This window comes from Mastigoproctus giganteus, chromosome 13, assembly GCF_048544385.1.
Source record: "Mastigoproctus giganteus isolate SK-2022 chromosome 13, ASM4854438v1, whole genome shotgun sequence".
NCBI lineage: Eukaryota > Metazoa > Arthropoda > Arachnida > Uropygi > Thelyphonidae > Mastigoproctus > Mastigoproctus giganteus.
In genome coordinates, this window is record NC_143587.1 from 126483210 (window position 1) to 126502729 (window position 19520).

The following is a 19520-nucleotide window of genomic DNA, read 5'->3' on the forward strand; positions in this document are numbered from 1 at the left end:
ATAATAATATTATAATATACAGTGTACAGTATAAACATTTTATATCTGGAACTAATGACCGTAGAAATCAAAGTACTGTACCTGAACTGTTTAAATAAATAAATAAATAAAAAAAAAAAAAAAAAGTACTCTTGTATTCTAGTTTTGCTGATCCTGTATAGCCGTCTCGGAATTAAACAAACAATTTACAATTTTTATGTATTTATGAAAACTGCGGTTTGCGTAAGTTTACAATATACCGTGCAGATAAATACCTGTTTGGTACGTTCGTCTAGTTTTCCAAGCATACGTTCAAACTTTCTGATTTCTTCCTGCAAGTTGCGATGCATGTAGCCTAAATTTACTGCCTGTTCCACCAATACAAAATCCTCACCTACATTGAAAATAAACAAAAAAAATTAATCCACAAATGTAATAATTACAGTTTGAAGAGAGAATCAAGACTTCCTCCTTCCCTCCCCCTTTTCGTCGTGTCCTGGTTTGACGAATAAGTGAAATATTTAAAAAAAATAGTTTTAAGTTATGCAATTTATAGTGGGGGCGCACACACATACACTGTTTGACAACTTTGTTAAGGCTGTGGAGGGCTCAGCTGTGTGCAACAATCAATCTATATATGTACAGAGTATACCAGTCTGTATGTGAATCGAAGTCACGTGGTAACATGTACAGGAAAGCGCTGTGAAGCTGTGTAGTGCCGAAATTAGTACACTGACAATGGGGAACAGTCTGGACAGGGCTGAGTTTACACTTGTTGTGGCCCTAAGCCAGTGATCTCAAACTCAAATTGCATGCGGGCCGAATGCACGATCTGGAAGCAGCTGACGGGCCGTACGTTAGTTTGTCTCCATCTATATAGCAATATGAACTGCGCAGCTGTGCATCCAGCTAACCAACTAGTGACTGACTCAAGGTAAATATATATCAGAAGTACCAACTCAATAGAAAAAATTGGAAACACGACAATACTGAAGCGCCAACAACTGTCGGCTGGCGAACTAAATTTACTGATTGTACCGACGTGGGAAGTTCTCCCACCTTACCCCAGTCACGTGGCCTGGCATACAAGTATACAGTGACAAAGACAAAGCCCTATTCATTCTATCTCTTTTTTCTTCAATAGCAGTCGCGCACATAAGCTCAGTCCATATCTCTATGTCTCTAAAATTATAAGCACCGTATTTACAACAAATACATAAGAGAAGTTCAATGATGTTGGTGATGTACGCTTTGCAGAAGCAAAGGGCCGAGGAACGGCACTTATCCGTTTTAGTTCTGAAAGAGATGCTCAGCGTGCAGTCAATTTGATGAATGGCATGCATGTTGATGGCCGTCGTATCGAAGTACGCCTGTATTGAGGTCTCATTTGCAGATCCAGCAAGGTCAGCTGAATATTAAATTTTGTTTCTTTACAGCATTACTAGAAGCACATTTCTTGTCTAGCTAACAGGATTGCAATTGTTGTGTACATGTTTGGAAAATTATCGTAGCTGCATTTTGTGATGTTCAAGTGTCCACAACCTTGCTTGAAGGAAAGAACAATTCCAGTAGGACTGTATTCATCTGTCAGAATTATAATATGGACTTGTGTAGTTCTTACTGTTACAAGTTTCAGAACTGGTGACTCTTTGTAACTGTGGGCTTCAATGTGATGTCCACGGTGATGTTTAATCATTACTTTTAGCAAGCCTTCCATCGAAAAGTCGTCATTTTCATGTTTTATTTGGAGCAAATTGTTATCCAGTTTTTCTTAAATGTATAGTTTTTACATCTATATGTGAACCCCTGGCGCTCGTCGCCGTGATGGGATATTGTGCTGTAATTCTACTTCATAATAAAGATTTATTTATTTATTTTATTTATTTATAATTGAAATGTATTCGCGGGCCGTGTAAAATTGATTCGGGGGCCGGATGCGGCCCGCCAGTTTGAGACCACTGCCCTAAGCTATAACATGCATGAGACCTTCCCCCTCCACCAAATAATAACATATCAAAAGTTTTTAAATTGAAAATAAATTAAATGGAATGTACAAATAAACGGGCTTCGATAGGCATGTAATGTGTATTACAAAAAGGCGAGTTACATTTTTGAAATCGATTTTTCTTTGCACATATTCTTTGGTTTTTGTAGGAAAAAAAATATATATATTGGATAAAAATTATTAAACGGTAGAACATTCTTTTACCGTTTACAGTAGTTGTCACTTGCGCTTGAAGTAGCAACTTATTATTTGTATGATGTTTGCCCCATGTAAGGTGAGGCTCTAAGCTGTAACTTGTTTAGCTTATATGTAAATCCAACCCTGGATTAAGATCTAATCAACTTCCAAGTATGTTATCGGTGCATGTTTAGCAGGTTCTAAACAGCAGAAAGGGCAGGTTTACTTACTGAATGCTCAGACTGGCAAAAAAAAAAAAAAAACGCTATAAAAAAACCCTTGAATAAACGCAGCTGCTGCCGAAACTGTAAGGTGACGGAGCATGGCGTTCAGAGGATTATCAAGTATAATCGTTACCAAAAAGAGAAGAATCTACATTTAATGCGAGAACATGAAAAGGTGTCAGCATCCATATCATGAGAAAAATCCACATAGCTTGCACTACGGGAGGAGTTCAAGGAAGCCACCACTAATCTCAAACAGCAGATGGAATAAGGATGAGTTGGTGCCAGGAACGCAAAAGATGGACACAGAAGGACTGAAAGGCAAGCCATGTGGGCCTGAGTTATTTTGAGTATCTTTTTCAGCACCGACGATCCTTGAGGTGTCACAGACATTCTCTCAGATAAGCCAGACAAGCTGTACTTGCTACCTGGGAGTCTAAAACGCTGATGGAACTGATATTCGGGTGACACTCAAGTCAAGTGGACCCAATTTCGGCGAAGTCCGGACGGTCTGTGACAGCCAAATTCTCTGCTTGCACCTTCATCACCTGTTCATCACCTTTGCACCTGTTAGTAATCCTGGGTATAACCTCCGTGCACAAATAGATGGTGGGTGACCACACAGGTGTGAACCAAAGTAAGCAGGGGTCGAGGTGTGGCGCCCACACCATATGGAGGAACGCCGCCCCTCTATGTTACCAGGCAGTACTAGGTAGTAGATGACTGTCATCAACCGGTGCAATACCACCACTTTGCTTATTGGAGTCTTGAAGTGGTGGAACCCATGTTCAGTCTCTAGAGCTAAGTTCCAGTCAACCCTTCCCTATCTCTTCCATCATGCAATATGATTGATAGTTTTTGAGGTTATGATGAACATCGTGGCGAGATCCAATATTCCTTACATTTCGAGGGTACAGCTCTAAAACGGTGTTCGCAGGCCGGCCGCTTGTTAGTACACCAGACCGAACCTATTGGTAACTCTCTAGGAGGCTTCCGGATCAGCTAGTGTATAATCTTGCTACCTCTACTCTGCGAGATAGTGACGGGAGGGAGTTCAAGTAGTGTGTATGCGGGGAGAATTTTCGAGGCCACGTTATGTCAAGGATCTGGGTATATTCTTACCATGTGTACACCATATCCAAAAATTTCATTACTTCATAGAGCATGTCCCACCCACTTTTTCTTACTATTGAATACACCATGAATTGTCAAACTAATAGAGCAAGCTTATCTGCTAAAAGATCTAAACCTCCCAAGCACTTCCTAATGCATTTCACAAATATATACGTGGCCTCAATTCTAATCTCAACGATGTCCATTTCCACTTGCAGTCTGCCAAACCCCATGTACTTTTTCTGACAGAATCTCTGTTATCGGTTGATTCAACTACTGCTAATCTCAAATGCCCAAATTATTCGCTGTATGATTCCTTTCGCCTCAAAGGTGGTACTTGTGCATATGTCCATTCTGATATTCCCTGTCAGAAATTTGGCAATTTGAAATCTCCTCTCTTTGATCTTCTCAGGCTTAAAATTTCTCTACCTCATTGTGTCAAATTCATTTGTTGTCTCTATTGTTCTCCCAACTCCACTAATCACTTGGAGCTCTTTGACTTCCTCTCTTTGCAACTTGACTTTCTCCAGTCCAACTTTCCTAACAGTGAGGTAATTTTCCTTGGTGATTTTAATGTTCATAACTCCAGCTGGCTTCCATTTTCTAGTCACACCGACCCAGCTGATCGAGATGCTGAGGCTTTTGCAATTACTAATGACCTTGCACAGATTGTTCATTTACCTACAAGTATACCGGACAATCCTAATTATACAGCCAATACTTGATCTTTTTCTCACAAACAACCCTTCTAAGTACACGGTCGAAGTGAGAGGTCCTTTAGGCACTGCAGATCACAACTTGGTGATTGTCTCTTCTCCAATGGAACCTTTATCTCATGGCTATTCCCAACCTCGTGTTGTTTGGCATTACAAGAATGCAAAATGGGATGACCTCCGAGACTTCTTTTCTTTTTTTCCTTGGTCGGATTACTGTTTCATAACTTTTGATGTCAACGTTTGCTCAGATCGTGTCAGTGAAATTGTTCTTGCAGGAATGGAATCCTTTATCCCACACTCCACTTTAAAATCTCGTCCTTTACCTAAACCTTGGTTTTTCCAATAAATGTGCTAAGGCTGTTCAAGAGAAGAATGTTGCATATCGTAATTGGCTTGTTTCTAATTATTCAGTTTCATTTTCTGCCTACACCAAAGCTCGCAACAATTGTAAAGCAGTTATTAATCAGTCCAAACTAGAGTTTGAACAGGCTAAGAGTAGAAAACTTGCTTCTTGCCCTAATAGTAGCCGAGCATTCTGGTCTCTTGCCAAAGATATTGGCCGCAACTTTTGCCCATCTCTGCTCCCACCTCTTTCCAAACCAGATGGTTCTTTTGTTACTTCAGCCAAGGATAAAGCTGACCTGCTAGCATCCAATTTTTCTTCCAACTCATGTATTAATGAGCTTGGTAAAACACATTCCACCATTCCCAACACGCTCCATTCAATGCCTCCTGTGGTCTTCCGTCAAAAGGATGTCAGAAGGATTTTGACGAATCTTGATGCTAAGAAAGCTCCGGGTTCCGATGGTATTTCTCCACTTGTTCTCAAAACCTGTGCTCCTGAATTCACTCCTATTCTTTGCCACCTTTTTTCACTTTCTTATTCCAAAGGTTTTTTTTTCCTTTTGCTTGGAAATTTGCTCATATCCAGCCAGTTCCTAAAAAGTGCGACAAATCTCTCCCATCCAATTATCGTTCCATTGCAATTACTTCTACTCTTTCTAAATTAATTTAGAAATCAATTAACCGCCAACTCTTAAACTACCTAGAAACCTTCCGTCTGATCAACGATCGCCAGTATGGATTCCATCAGTGTCGATCCACTGGTGATGTTTTGGCCTATGTTACACATTTATGGACTAATTCAATGGAAAGGTTCGGTGAAACACAAGTAGTTGCTCTTGACATCTCAAAGGCTTTCGATCGTGTTTGGCATAAAGGTCTTCTAAACAAGCTTCCATCTTATGGTTTGCCAACTGTTTTTAGTAATTGGTTATCCAGTTTTCTCTCTGATCGCTCACTGAGGGTGATGGTAGATGGCTCTCTGTCTTCTAACTTCTCCACTAATGCCGGTGTCCCCCAAGGTTCAGTTCCTTCCCCCACTCTTTTCCTCTTGTATATTAATGATCTTCTTCCATTGACTGGAAATCCTATCCATAGTTTTGCCAATGATAGCACGTTGCATTCCACTTTCCATTTTGAGAAACCTTGTCCTGCTCAATCAGCTTCAACTTCTCGAAAATCTGCTACCAATTCCTTAAATGCTGATCTTCAGATAATTCTCCAGTGGGGCAAAGACAACTTAGTTAATTTCAAATCTTCTAAAACTCAGTCTTGTCTTGTCTTATATCTCGCAAAAAGGATTCTTCTGCTCCTATGCTTATGGTTAGTGACACTCCGATTTCTAGGCAAAATGATATATCTCTTTTGGGGATTATCCTGACTTTTAATCTCTCTTGGCACAAGCACATTACAAATATTGCTTCCTCTGCATCTAAAAAGCTTGGTTTTCTCTTTCGCTCTCGGCGTTACTTTTCTTCCAAACAGCTGCTCACTCTGTATAAATCGCAAATCCACTCTGCCATGGAATATTGTTCCCACATCTGGGGTGGTGCCCCCAAAACCTCTCTCAGGCTTCTTGATTCCATTCAGAAGAGGGCAGTTAGGTTAATTAATGATTCATCTCTAACAGAATCTCTCCTCCACTCGCTGTCTCATAGACGTACTGTTTCTGCTGCATGCCTCTTCTACAGATACTTCCATGGGAAATGTTGCACAGAGATATGCAGGAAAGGTTCGAAGACCTCCTTAATTTGAAAATTCAAGATTGGGTTATAAATCCTTTTTTAAATAATGACGATGGTGAACGTTTTGTAGAAGGAGAATTGATTAAGTTACAAAATGAAGTTGAACTGAAGCCAAAATTTCAAAATGCATATCAGGAATTTTGGTTACAAAAGAAAATCCCTGACCATTATCCTGCATTGTGGGGAATTGTAAAAAAATTATTTCTTTTCCAACATCATATCTAGTCGAAACCGGTTTCAGTGCTGTATCTCAATTTCTGACAAAACAAAGAAATTGTCTGGATGTTGTTAAACGTGGCGATTTACGACTTCTACTTACAGATATTAAACCTAATATTGATAAGCTAATAAATCTCCACCAAGCTCATCCATCGCATTAAATATTAAAATACAATTAACTATTTCAATTAATATCATGACTTATTTATGTAATTAACTTTAATTTAATGACTTAATTTAAGTGACTATAACTGACTTTATTTATGTAGTTGTAATTTTTTACGAAGAAGGAATAAAGTGCAGTAAATAGTTTCCTTTATAATTCACACACACATACATGCCGGGCTGCATTTACGTTTTTGGAGGCAAACAGACAAATATTCATTTCAGTTATTTAGCTTCACTTTATATTGATGGGCTAAAAAAAAGCCCTGGCGAGGGTTTTTTTTAGGGGGGGGGGGCGGTGATCTAAAAAAGTTTGAGAAGTACTGGGCTAAAGGAAGGAGAACGGAAATAGGATAATGAATAGCAATAGTACCTCACATAGATGGCATAAATCTGTTCTGATTTTATTAATAACCTTAAGTTATCTATGATTTTAAAATTTACAAATAATTCTTCGCCTAATATATATATATATATATATATATATATATATACACACACACACACACACACACATACAGAATCGGATCTAACAGGCAGAAATTGAGTAGGGGTGACGCAAAATAAAATAAATTACTTAGGGGTGCCGTTATTAAAAAAAGGTTGAAAACCACTGTGTTAGATGAATAGTCCAATATTCCTCGTATATTTTCAGCACTTAGTTGACACCACACCACATCACCCCACGTCATGTCCACGCAATGACGCCTCCGTAGCCAGGTGGGAAGGAGCAGCAGTGCGTAGCACACGCTTCTTGATTAGACCGGGGTTCGAACCCGTCACCACCAAATATGGAGGATGCGGAAAGTTTCAGAGAATGACCACCGCATATCACGGAGCAATATGGCCTTAGTTGCTAATGCTCCTAAAAAACAAACAAACAACAAACGTCCAGGCAATGATTGCAGCCGACGACTCTCTAACACACTAATAGCTCATTGGCTTTATGAAAGTGGCCAGAGACTACTTGTTGATATAAGACTTGAATTCCCGTAGATTGTCAGGAAATATGTATGAAAGGTATGTATGTGGCGAGGACATGCTGTATGAAGTAATGAAATTTTTTGATATGACGTACCCATGGTAAGAATATACCCAGTCCCTTGATATAACGTGTCGAAAATCCTCCGCATACACACTACTCGGACTCTCTCCAGTCACTATCTGGCAGAGTAGAGGCAGCAAGATTATACATTAGCTGATTCGGAAGCCTCCTAGAGAGTTATCAATAGGTTCGGTCGGCGGACTATCTAGCGGCCTGCCTGCGAACACCGTTTTAGAGCTGTACCCTCGAAATGTAAGATTGTATCTCAAAATGATGTAATCAAGAAGATATGGGAGGCTGCTGGAACTTGTCTCTGGAGACAACATGGGTTCCACCACTTCAAGCCTACAGTAAGCAAAATGCACTGGTTGAGGGGAGTGATCAACCACCTAGTACTTCCTGGTTACACAGAGGGGCGGCATTCCTCCGTGTGGTGTGGGCGCCACACCTGGGTGGTCATTTGCTCACCTCCATTATACTGGATGTCGTATTTAAGGATTTGCACTTGGAAGTTATACCCAGGATTACTGAGTCCCATCATCGTGAAGGTGCAAGCAGAGGATTTAGCTGCCAGAGCAGTGGCATAGCAACCATGTAGGCAGGCAAGGCAGTTGCCTCCGTGCCTAATTTTATTTAATTGTTTTCATATTAATTTGTGACCTCCTTAGTTATGTGTTTGTGTGTGGAAAACAAATAGGAAACAGAAAATCAAGTAAATTCATCTAGCGGAAGCCACACTGGAAACGGGACAAACTGGTGTAAAAATGATAACACTGTAATGCGCATTTGATCAAAAAAAAAAGTTTGCTTTATTGTAATTGTTTTTAGGGAACAATATCGGCACAGCAGTTTCCTTGGATGTATATTTGATCTTCTAACGGAACTTCAAGATAATATTTATATTTATAGCTGCGTTATAAATTCGAAAACCTGTGTGCAAAAGAAAACAAAAACCATCCGCTATGAATAACGGATTGTTCCTTGAAAAGTGTCTTCTTCACAATACTGCAAGATTTCTAACAATACAAAGCTAACAGATTGCGATTAACTTTTTTTTTTTTTTTTTTTTGTTAGTTGTTGGCGCATCGGCTTCTGTGGCCATAATGCACCTCCCAAAGTTTTTGCACTACTCTGATCCAAGCCCGAGGCGGGATTCGAACCCGCGATCTTTGGGTTGCCAGGCAGATAATTGTGACTAACGGCTGCTCAAAAAGTATCGTTGGAAAATATTTGCTTGTTACGCTTTGATGTCATCGCAAAGGGAGAAATTCAGTTTTAGTACAGAAGCCGAATAAATCCACGGTTTTATTACAGCTCAGAACAGCATATGCTGTTCTGAGCTGTAATAAAAAGAAAAACCCCCCTGAAAAATAGATTTTCTCCCCATCACTTCTTTTGTTTTACTGTGGTTTTTGGTAGATTGTGTAATTTCACACAATCAATCCGTGACTGCTAAACACGGGGCGGTTTCTTGTATTCTCTCTCTATTTTGGGATCTCCTCTGACCGGGGTCGTCCCGGAGTATAAACAGCAAATTTGTTTGTCGGAATGCTGCCCACCAATGGCACCAATTATCAACTCTTTTACTGTCCTTCTAATTTACATTGTGTTCAGATGATCCACTTTGGGAAAATTCGAAAGTGTTACATCAATTAGGAGCAAAAACCGTTTCCCCCAACATAACGAATTACTTTAGTACAATAAAGCACTACTACTAATGATTTTACTGGAAGGAAGTTCAGTATCCACAATAAAACATTTGTACAAGATGAAAACATGTGGTCACTCGAAAGAAAGTAACCGTAGTCATTTGCATTCCAATTCGCACCAGAGCAAAATCGGACTTATTAGTACTTCTGCATCCTTTTTTTTTTTTTTTTTTTTTTTATGAAAACCCCAAACACGAAAGGTATCAAAACCTATAGTACTTAGTACCGTGCATGGGTTGAAGAAGAAGTATGGGGGGAGGGGGGGATGCCGGAAACTTTGCTCTAGAAACTAAACATGGGTTTCACCACTTCAAGCCTCCAATAATCAAAGTGGTGGTATTTCACCGGTTGATGAAAGTCATTTACCACCTATATTAGGATGAAGCAGACTTAGAGCTATAATGCTAATTTTTTTTTTATTATTTTTGTGTTTTTGTATGGGCGGCTCTTAGAACAAAAGTTCATCTCCGCTTCCTTGCTCTGTTCAGTTTTTACAGACTCTGTAAAACGTTTACACGACACACACTGGCCTTACCAGTGTGTGTGTCTTGTAAAATAAAAAAAAAATAATAAATAAAATTCATAGCACATAGGAATATCCCATGGTGGATGAAGACAGACGAAAAGGAAGGCAAGAGATAGTGAGAGAAAAAAAAAAAAAAAATTCACCCCGCGCGGGAGAAAGTGACAGGAAAGAAAAACTGTGTTTGTGAGCTTATATGCGTGTTCTGTAGTGTGATGTTGTGTTTTGGCCTTTTGGCTATCTGGAAGGAGTGATCAGTGCCCTCCTCCCTGGGGAACGAGTTTCCCAGGGAGGAAAGAAAAACTTGTGTAAGATGAAGAGAGGGAAGGAGAAAAGAGGAGAAGGACTATCCCGGCCCAGAGAAGCCCCAATCCAGGATGGATTGCTAGAACAAAACAACACAAGCAAAAAAAATAAAAATAAAGGAAAAAATAAACAAAACATATAGGGTGAGAGAGGAGCTGGCCTGGTCTGGGAGCCGCAGCCTAATGCTAGGATGAAGCTGACTTATTAGAACTTTCTAATAAGTCAGCTTCAGTCAGTAAAGCATCTGTTGTGAAACTGAATGCAATAAAGAAATAGACATTAGAACTTCCGCATCTGCGATGAAACCGACTTATTAGAACTTCAGTATCTCTGGTGAAAGTTAGAGCTCCGGAGCTTTGACAACCTCCTGGCCGTCTCCCCACCAAAAAGGTATTTTTATTTCTTTCTCTCGCTCCCCCCCCTAGGGTCGGACTAGAAAGGGTGAACTCCCCCCACCCCAAGTGAATGAAAGGAACTGAAAATTTTAGGAAAATGAACCCTGTTTTCCTTCATTCGGCAAACAGCTACTCTGTCAGCGCGAGAGAAGTGAAATTACATTTGCAGCTCAGAATGAAATTCAGGCATCCAAACATATGACACTTTAAGATGAATTTTTCCGGCGTGTGTGTGATAATGAAAATTCAATTTTTCTCTTGAAATTTTTTGATTGTATCAAATGCATATCAAGGAAATATCAAAGTATTCAGTAACAATTACAATTTTCCAATCCGTTACTCGTAGCATATATATATTTTTTTTTCGTTTGCACACCAGGTGAGATGCATGCGAAGTTCCTTCGACATACGTTTTCGAAGATTATAATGCAGCTATGAATAGAAATATTTTCTTGAAAGTTCGTAAGAAGATAAAATATACATTCATGAAACTGCTGTTCCGATTTAGTCCTCTAAAAACAATTACAATAAAGCGAACTTTTTTTTTTTTTATATGAAATGCGCACTGTGGTGATCACTTTTACGACAGTTTTTTTTTCTTTCCGTTTCCAGTATGGCTTCCAATAGATGAATTTCCTTGATTTTTTTGTTAGTAGATACATTCTGAAGAGAGGAAAGGAGATATTTTTGTTTTTCAAAAACAATTCGTTGCAATTCTTTCGTACAATTACGAAAAGCAGTAAAGCAAACTGTTGTGAGAGAGCCATGCAAAATAGTGTTCGCAAGTAATGATGCTCAACTGTTTATTTTCCACGAAAGTTTGGCGCACCATAGCCTTTGATGCTGATGCGCCATTAAACTTCCAATAACCATCCACGGAAGTTGTTTACATTTTTATTTTCTCCTTGGATCACCTTGGTAACGCTAATGATGTAAGCTCGAGTGATTTAATAGTTTTTGCTGCAATTTAAAAGTAGGAAATTAATGAATATACTTCTGTTTATGTATATTAAAAGTTTCAATTTTGTAAATTGAATAGAAATTATTAGTTTTTTTCAGGGGGTGGGACAACTTTCAAGTTAGGGTTAAAAATGGGGGCGGACGTAAACAAATATTCGTGTTCAGGAAAGAAGACCAATATGTCATAACCATAAATCGTGTGCAGTAAGCGAAGGACGTAAGTCGGATTGATCAGTGTCAACAATGGTTAATATAAATATAAACATTAGGACAGTCTGCATCTGTCTCTCATCTGCACCAATCACAAGGCGTCAAATTTGCACCCTATACCAAGCTACGCTGCACTTTAAACCAAATAGACTTTAGTGACGCTATTGAATCTTGTCTTATATGATTTCAATTATTATTATTCACCCTTTTGAAGCTGTTTTCGAAACACCTCACGCTTACCAGGGTAAGTTATTATTTTTATGCTCAGTTGTACCAATGAGACTTAAATTTTAAGCTAAACTTAAACAAAAAACTGCACATCAAAATTTACTCAACACTCAATAACTCATTTGCGATACGATATTGTCAATTTAAGGAACACTTAAAATTTAAGTTACATTGGTGCAACCGGCCATTTTAATCAATTTACGCGTGAAGTTTCACATACCTACTTAAAAAATCTAATGTTCATTTTTTTCCCTATAATTTAAATATTTGAAGATCGCTTGGTCAATGTAATGCAATAATTATATTAATAATACCTACAAGGTGCATCACCTTGTAAGTATTATTAATATAATTATTGAAATAGTAATTATTTACCATAGTTTCACTGTAACACAGTATGTGTATCAAAAATAACAATATCTATTTTATTCATTTGAATTTTCGGTGACCGGGCGATCGTAAAAATTTTACAGTAGTTTTTTTTTTTTTTTTTTTAATGGGGGGGGGGGGGGTTGCTAAACCATTTTTATTTATAGAACAAAAATTTAATTATTTTTTTTATTAAAGGGGTGTTAAATAATTTTTTGTGGTGGTTTCGTTCTGGGAGGGTTACCGAATTTTCAATAAAATGTTTTATTCTTAAGTGTTAAAAATAAAATAATACGGCTGAAACTTTTATGGTAAAACATGCATACTTTTACAGTTATCGTTCTTTTTTTACTTTACTCCATAAATTGCAGGCAGCAGTGCATAGCACACGCTTCTTGATTAAACCGGGGTTCGAGCCCGTGACCACCAAATACGGAGGATGCTGAAAGGTCAGGGAATGACCACCACATATACGCGGAGCAATATAGCCTTAGTTGCTAATGCTCCTAAAAAAAAACAACTAAATAACAAATAAATTGCAGATGTCTGGCCATGTATATAAATAGCTTAGCGGTGCAGAAAAACGAAAAAAGTAAGGGAAACCACCGAAAAATTAAACAAAATGCAGAAGATAATTTTTTTCCAACGACAACCGCAAGCCAATCCACGTAATGTACCAGCTGAATTGAGTGAAGATCGCCCTGCTTCATTGGATCTGGCAAGAACAAATGACGATCAAGACCATCAAGTTATGGAAAATGAAGCAGTAAGTCAAGAAACAAACTCATTTGTTTACGAAGGTTCAAGATTAGATCCCTCAGTTATTTCGCAACAGTATCTAACGGACCGTGCAAATTTTTCAGAAAATATTTCTGATACAGACAAACGTATGATAACAGCTTCAGGTCAATGCCAACCTAAAGGTCCTTTTCCGATTACTGTACAAAATAATAGGTCGAGGTCATTTTCTGAATTTAATTATAGTAAAACAACAAAAGCTGGTCTTAAAGTACGTTACATGGCTATGTTATTCTCAAAAATCAGATTTTGTGTATTGTGAACCATGTTGGTTATTTGGAGATCGCTCTAATGCAGATTTAAAAAAAATCTTGGATAAACGGCATATCTGACTGGAAAAATTAATCTAATAAAATTAAAAGACACGAAGCTTCCTCTATTCACATTTCTGCTTGTATAACATACGATCTTTGGTGCACAAATAAAACAATTGATGCTGATTTAGTAACCAGTATAACTAAAGAAAAAAATTTCTGGAGACAAGTTTTGAAACGCATTATTCATGTTACATTAGTATTAAGCAGTTGCAGCATGGCATTCAGAGGTCACCGTGAAAATCTGAATGATAAAAATATAAAAAGTGGAATTTTTTTTGTCTATAATTGAGCTTCAATCAAACTCTGATCCCATATTAAAGGAATTAATTTCAAAACGTAATTACCGGTCAACATATTTGAGTCCAACTATTGAAAACGAAATTATTTGTCTTTTATCTGAGAAAGTCAAAAATGTTATTATTGATGAAATAAAGTCTGCACCGTTTTTCTCCGTAATCATGGACACTACCCAGGATGTCACAAAAACTAATCAGATGAGTCAAATATTTCGTAATGTTACTGTGAAAACAGAAAATGATATACCATCAGAAATCATTATAAATGAGCGATTTTGGGGATTTTATAGTATAAAAGATCAATCAGCTAGCAAAATTGAAAGTGACATTATTTACTGTATAGAATCCAAAGGGCTAGATTTACAGAACTGCCGAGGTCAAGGATATGGTAAAAAAGGTAAAGTGCAGCCATTATCAACCCACTGCAGGATGGAAGCCTCAACAATTCATGCTGAGGGAAATGGACCATAATCTGCCACGCTGGTCCATTGCGGGTTGGCAGATCGACTGTATTCAGCAGTCAGGGGCTTGAACCTCGGTCTACTCAAAGAGCGTATGCTACTGCACTCTCGCTCCTGACCACAAGGCTACGGAGGCCCAAGGATATGATGGTGCCGCAACAAAGGGTGGGGCATATAGCGGTGTGCAATCAAGAATATTACAAAAAGTTCCAAATGCCTACTATGTTCATTGCCCGGCACATAACTTAACTTAGTAATTAATGATGCTGTGAAAAAAGTAGCTGATGTGTCTTTATTTTATGACAGAAAATATTTATTCATTTTTTGCGGATAGTATTGTACAAAAAGTGTATTTAGTGTCTAACGGCACCAGGGGTTTCCCCCATCTCCGCGTTGCTTTCATTGTGGGTGTACCAGTTCACTGGGAAGGCCAGAGATTTAAAAGTGTATGGATACTGTACATGTGTAGTGTTGTGTTCTATTGTTCATCTGGCCGTTTAGCCGCTGGACCCCTACTGAGGCCCAACGTTGCCCACACTTAGCCCCGTGGAGGCAGACCAGGTACACCAGTATTTTTAGATAAGTACTCTAGCAGGTCCTGCCACCTAATTTCCTGAGATTTCAGTGGCTAGGACCTATATATATATTAAAAAGGGGGGGGGGGAGTAAACACTTGAATCTAATTAGGCCGAAAGAGGTTGCAAGTGTGTCGAGTTTGGCATTTAAAATTTTACGTTGTGTGGGGCATTCGCTTTTCGCTGGCGATATAGGTAGAGTAGGGGGAGAGACGGAAGGCTGGGGGAAAAAGACAGAAATATGGGTCAATAGGGAAGGTGACCCCAGGTATATCAGTGGGGCATGCCCTTACCCACCAGAGGGGGTGGTGGTGTGGGGAGGGGGGCAGAAAGATCTTCCCCACCAGAGGGGGTGGGGAGGGGGAAGAAAGATCCCCTCACCCCACCAGGGATAGGGAGAGAAAGTGGGCTGGGAAAGGGACCTCCGCCCAGTTCACCATAGCGGCAATTTGCAGTGCCCTTCAGCAAGTGCAGTCTGATGAAGACTCGTTGGTGGGGCTTGGTCCTTTTCTAGGTGTGTGGGTTCATCCTGAGAGCGACGACATCCTGGCTGGAGCCACTCCCATTGGTTCCTAGGTCGATGCTGTTTCATTTATTCTTCTGCATATTACGCCGTTTGTCCTTAGTATTTTGCTATCATTTCCTCTGTGTTGATATTTTATCAGTTTGCCTTTATTTATTATTTGTGGTCATCTATTCGTTGTGGATGGCTATTTCTGTTCGTCGTCTATTGAAGACGTCAAGTGCAAATCAGCTGAGGGCTTTGTATTCACCTTCTGAATCCAGTAGATGGTACTCTTGATTTTTCGACAAGTATTGTATCTCAGTTATAAGTCTACTTCTGTGTTCTTCGTCGCATTCACAGTCGTGCATAATATGCTGCCAGGTTTCAGGTTCTTCACAAGTGCATGTGGAGTCTTCGAATTCCGAGTGCGTTCAGTTTTGCTTTAAATGGGCCGTGGCCCGTCAGGAGGAAGGTTGTATTTAGCCCAGGATAGAACCACGGGGGGGGGGGGCTTTTGGGTACATTTTTGCAACTATCAGTATGAAGCTTCTTGTAACTTGACCCTTTGGCGACATCTCCCATCTGTGCTGCCAAATCTTCAACATGTGAGCCACTATTCGTTGTTTCTCTGTTGTCCCGCTGTTGGTTGGGTCCAAAGTAAAGTCATAGATGGAGGCAGGTATATCCTTGGACAGTAAATACATGAGTCCACATCTGGTCACCTCGAGGTCCAGCGGAAGAGCTCCTGCCAGGACCTGCAGAGCGTGGGTGCTCACCGTTTTCCATGCCCTAATTATAGTTAGAAGTATGTTTCTTTGGATAGTGTCCAGCAGTCTTCTGTTGACTGCGGTTCCAGTCTTCCTGAACCAGATTGGCGATCCGTAGGTGATCGCCGGGATGAATATTGTTTTATAATACAGGGACAGGGTCTTCCTGTTGAGTCCTCAGTCCCTGCGAGATACTCTTGCTACAAATGCTGCATAGTTCCTTAGTTTCTCTATCAAGTAGGTGAGGTGTAAAGGACAGGTGTCCATCCAGGATAATACCTAGATACTTTATTTGCTTTGCTAGTTTAATGGTGGATCCCGCTATCTTTATTTGCTATGGTCGTCTGATATTTAGAGAGCCTTTTAGTAATACTGAGTTTGTCTTGGTTGGTGAAATCATTAACATATGTGTTTTCGCCCAATTCTGTAAGGTTGTAGTGCTTGGTTTGCCTGTGTTTCAAGTCCCGTTCTGGAGTCCGCTTCCACCATTAAAATGAGATCATCAGCAAAGGCCTGACTTGTCACATTTCCCAGGTCCAGAGCCAAGAATTCATCAGAAACCATGTTCCACATTAGTGGCCCCAGACAGATCCCTGTGGGCAGCCCCTTCGGATGCTTTTAACAACTCTTCGGAAAGTTGTGACAACCTCAATTTTCCTATCTGACAGATATGCCCGGACACTGTTATACAAGTTTTCTGGAAGTGCTGCTTTCCGGAGTCTGCCAAGGATGCTGGGCCACCAGACAGTGTCGAAGGCCCCAGCAAAATCCACTGCTATTACCAGAAAATACTTCGTTACTTTGGGTTGCCTTGGTTATGAGGTTTTGGACTGCTTCAATGGTCAAGAAGCCCGGTTTGAATCCATATTGCTTGGATGATTCCAGGTTGGCGGTTTTGTAATGGTTCATGATCCTTTTGTGGAGCAGCCTTTCATAGAGTTTGCTTAGGGTAGAGAGTAGGGCTATGGGGCGATATGAGGCCGGTTGGTCCAGAGGTTTTGTTGGGGTTTTTAAGATAAGTTTTAGGTGTGCAGTCTTCCAACTTGTCAGGAATTTCCCAGTTTGCAGGCATCGATTGAGGAGATTAAGTATTAGGTTCGGTATATATTCCATGGCTTTTTTGACCATCTCTGGTTCTATGAGATCCGGGTCGGGACATTTCCTGTTGCGCATTTGCAAGGCCACACTCTGTAATTCATCGATTGTGAAGGGCGGTTCTATTTCTTGGGTTCTATACGTTTGGTTTGCCTGGCATATTACCTTTTGTTGTTCATTAAGGATATCTGGTGGTTCATGGATGATAGCACTAAGGATATTGGTAATCGATTCCTCCCTGTTTTAGTCAACGCTTCCATTGGGCATCCTCGTTACAGTGGATGCTTCTCCCCTGGGGAGCTTGTTTGTGGTGATTTTATACACTATGCCCCAGGGATTCTCGTTCCCTATCTTGGAGACTAGGTTTTCCCAAGGGGCTCGCTTGTTCTTTTTAATTTTTTCTGTATAGGTGTTTCGCACCTCTTTGTATTGTTGCCATAGTACTGCTACCTCTGTTGGTGGCCATGTATTCCATGCTCTTTGGAATTCCTTCCGTTTTGTCTGGACCTGTTTTCTCAATCTTTGCAATTCTGGAGTCCACCAGGGCATGTCCCCGACTGAGGGGGGTTTCCTCTTCATCGCTGTTATGATACTGGTGATTTTCCTCTTGGAGTGTATCTGGGTTTTTAATAGTATTGTACAATGGGATCTATTGAATCAGAAACAGAATGTAGATGCAAATGATAGCGCTATATCAGCAATTACTCTAAAGAAATTGTGTCCAACGCATTGGTCATCAAGATGTGATTGTTTACTAGCATTGCGCTATGAATTTACAGATGTCCTAAAAACGTTAACAAAAATAATATTAGTGTCTAAAAAAAAGACGAAATATGCCAGGCAATTAATTTTCTTGCAAAAAAAAAAAAAAAAAAAAAAAATGGATACATTACAATTTGTTTTCCTTTTGGTATTAAATTACAAAATATTGGAATCAATTAATTTAACTTCAAAGTTACTACAACAAAAATATCTAGATCTCGGTCAGGCAATGTGCATTTAGAGGCATCTTTAAATTCTATGGTTTTGCTAAGAGATAGTTATGAAGAAAGTAAAAGTTTTGCATTTTCTTTGGCAAGATCTTGGCGAATAAATTTAAATTTTAGTAACAAACGCAATAGGAAAGTTAAAAAAATATTTGAAGATTTAGCTCAAGACGAACGACTTCAAGATTCTGAAAGACTGTTTAAAGTTGATATACAGGGTGTCTCAAAAATATTGGTACAAACGTTTAGGGGAGGTAGGTAACTTCTAAAGGAATGTGAATCGCATAGGAACCCATAACCGGAAACGTCACAGGAAAGTAGTAGCAGAGGCACAAAAAGCAGAAATGACACAAGACAGTAATTTGTGGCAAACATTTATTTGATATATTAACAATACAGTACGAGATGGATGCATTTCATGATGTTACAACAGATGCTCGAAGGTTCCACCATGAGACGCGATGCATGCGTGACCGACGCAGCATGGATTGGCGAACACAGTCAAACACACCTTGAGTTTCTTTGACAGTAGCAGCAGCGCAGACGAGTCTCGCCACGAGATCCATTTCCGTCTCCTCAGGCGATTCATACATGATAGATTTGAGGGCCCCCACAGAAAGAAATCAAGGCTTGATATATCGGGTGAGCGTGGGGCCAGGCAATGGGTCCACCACCAATCCCTAGACGCCCAAAACGCCTGTTCAAATGGTCACGAACACACTCGTAATGCGAGGTGAACTGTTGCACCGTTTTGTGCTCTGCTGAACGTAAGTTAAAAACGATATTTTCAACAACCAGATGTCCATTTGATACTGCCGGAATCCTTGTGCCAACACGCGTCTAAATACAGACATACCATGGATAATAGTCGTTCAGGTAAATAGATATCTTATGTTATTATCATGTTTGAATGCTCTTTATGATGATTGGCACTCGCATATTCTGCATAGTTTTTGTTAACAGCACTTATCCTCAGTAATCCTAGCCTACAGCGATCGTAGCATTGTCTCTACTGAGTGAAGAACACCTGTCCATATCTCAACGCCTTGAGCAGTGGCTGGACGAAACTGACACTATTAACCGTATACGAAATTGAAAGCTGACAAACAATAGTGGCCTTCCTTCTTTGTGTCCTCTCTAAAAGAATTATGTAGAAGTCACTGTAAAAGCATTCGGATCAACGTTAAAATTTGCTGCCTTTAAATAGTAGTAGTGAAATAAGCAATATGCAGGTGGAAGATTGTATACACACGTGTCAGGCCTGTCTGAAGAAGAAGGTCAAACATATAC